Source organism: Penaeus monodon, chromosome 12, assembly GCF_015228065.2.
Source record: "Penaeus monodon isolate SGIC_2016 chromosome 12, NSTDA_Pmon_1, whole genome shotgun sequence".
Lineage (NCBI taxonomy): Eukaryota > Metazoa > Arthropoda > Malacostraca > Decapoda > Penaeidae > Penaeus > Penaeus monodon.
In genome coordinates, this window is record NC_051397.1 from 25,480,928 (window position 1) to 25,483,689 (window position 2,762).

Consider the following 2,762-nt stretch of genomic DNA (forward strand, 5'->3'; position numbering starts at 1 on the left):
CCTCGGGCGGTCGGCCTTGAAACGTGACCCCGCGTCACCAACTTTCCACACAGACACACCAGCTCGTGTGTTCCTTTACTGTTGACTCTTATCATAAATAGTTTACGACGTTATACCAGTATCAACTACCCCTACAGCTTGTATCAGATTACTTCATAGACTCTTACAGACTGGGTTCAGGGTGGTCGCTGCGTCCTTTCAACTCTCAGCAAAAACCTCTGAAGAAAAGAAAAAAAGTTTGACCGCTTTCCAAGACATGTCTAAAAACCACGTAATTACACATTTGGGCACCCTCTTCTATGATTCCTTTCCCTTCCTTCGTTTCCCTTATTTTTAAGGCGTTGGTTTTGTTTGGGTAAAAATGCTAATGACATCAATGCATGTTATCACACTATTCTCCTGCCTCGATCGCGTAATGTATCACAAAAACATAAATTATCGTTCGTTATTAAGTATTCTTTTAAGTTTCTTCGTTTAAGATTGTGTTTGTTTCAACTGCCACGAATTTACCGAATATCATTTCATTTTTATCTCTTCCTCCCTGCCCACCCTAACCTCACCTTCTCACTTCCGGTCAATTGGGTACGGGGAAAGGGTCACAAGAGAGGACCGATCGTTTTTCCGTAATTTTGGTTGTTGTTGTTTTGGTAACACCTTAGGGGATTAACCGTAGCATCACCGTTACAATGCTCATTGTGACAACTTCTATTCGGTGCTAGACGGAACTTGTAACGTTAATTTTATATAAATTTATCATTTTGAGTACAGTGATATAATCTGCCTCCTATCATAGTGCACAGGTTGACCCGATATAACCCTGGGGTTGTGTAATACCTAATAGATTCTCTGCTCCGCGACGTTGGAAATTAGGTAACATGTAAAACCGAAGTTATTTGTTCGATCTGCAACTTTGAGTCGTTGTGACCCGCAGTTACTTCCGTTAATTATGTAGGACTGGGGTTTAAGCTAGAATCATTATTCCTTATTAATCACACCCTTTTCTCATTCTTTTGAAGTCGCTTGAAATGTTTTGAGTAATTCCCAAGCGATTGTATGATTTGTGTAGCAAATGCTACACGAATCACACAGGGATTTTCACAGCGCCCATCACAGATACGCAGGTTATTTATAGATTTTCCTGGCTCGGTTCAATGTACGGCATTTTGGTTATAGGATCCCCCCGTCGATGAAGTCAAACATGCATAGCTAGACATGGCTACCTCGACAGTTCAGATTTTCTGACCCCGAGAAGATTTGTTTGCTAAAAAGCTTTGCGAATATTTTTTCATGTCACCATTCACTAATCTCATTCTGTGCATATCATTAAATTGAATTCCAGTGTAGCTGAAATAATTTAGCTAATTTTAGCTAGTTTGTGATTCATTCTCTGGTGAGGCACTCTCACTTTCCCTCTCTTCACCTCGCTGTCGCGCAAACCCACAACACACTACTCACTGACCCTCACTCATCCACCAGAATAAAAGACACTGAAAGCTCTTCATTACTAGGGGTGTTTGTTGCGCTTAGTCCCCGGCGTAAAGATTTATGATGTATCTGTTTAGCCCACGATTTTGTCAGTCGTGACGAGTGACATGTACATGATGTACAGATTACATTTATTTCCTCTCTGTGTGACGACAACTGGTTCAGGTAAATCCTTGTGGATTGCCGTTGTCGTTTCCCTAATCTACTCTCATATCTATCAGAGATGGTTGGTAGTTCAAGCCAGGTCCATACGGATTGCTATTGACGTCTCCCTCTCCTATTTTATTCTTTATCTTTGTGAATAAAACACAAAACGAAAAAAAAAAAAAAAATTAAAAACGAACATTAAAAAACGCAAATTTATATAGATAACCGGCTAGTGGTACTTAACATTCCCTCTTCTCTGTTGCCTTTCCTTTTCTCTTTCTATCTGGCCCTTAAACTAGAATAATGTTACTAGAAAAAAATATCACACAGACAGTGACTTCAAGGCATGCATTAAGGAACCAAGAGATTCTGGCATTATCTTCGTTATCGTGGTTAGTAATATAATCATTATTATGATTTTCATTTTACTTTTATGGCTGCTGTCATCGAAATTAATTTCTAAAATGACTTACTTCCTCATCAGTTCATCATCTCTATCACTAACATTACCACCACAGTCATCATCACACCAATAAACACCATGATTATCGTCATTAATGTCATCATACCTATTCTCATCACTAGTGGTTGGCGTAATCAATTACATCGATTACAGAGTGAAATTTCACTATAATTTGCAGTGAACGATTACCAAACGATCACTCCCAGTGTCACACACACACACACACACAAAACACACACCACACACACACACACACACACACACAACACACACAACACACACACACACACAAAACATACACACCACACACACTACACACACACAAGCAAGAAGAAAGATAGAAGAGAAAAAAAAGAAGGAAAAAAAAATGACCTGCGATTTAAATTAAATCTTCGGCTTCTCAATATATATCAGCTGTTTTCTCGACGGAGGAGGGGCTCGTCTTACATGACCTAAGTGAAGGCACAAACATAGTTTGATTATATTTACTTGGTTCTTTGAAGGTTCGTTTATTCATTTGATTTCCTCTCGTGCTTGTTTGTTTCCTTACATTGCCCTTTATTACATCTTCGTGTCTGGCATTCGATGATGTATGCGGTAAAATATCTAGTACAAATGTAAAAACGAATAAATATGCAGTATAAATTTACCATTCAACAGTTTTTGC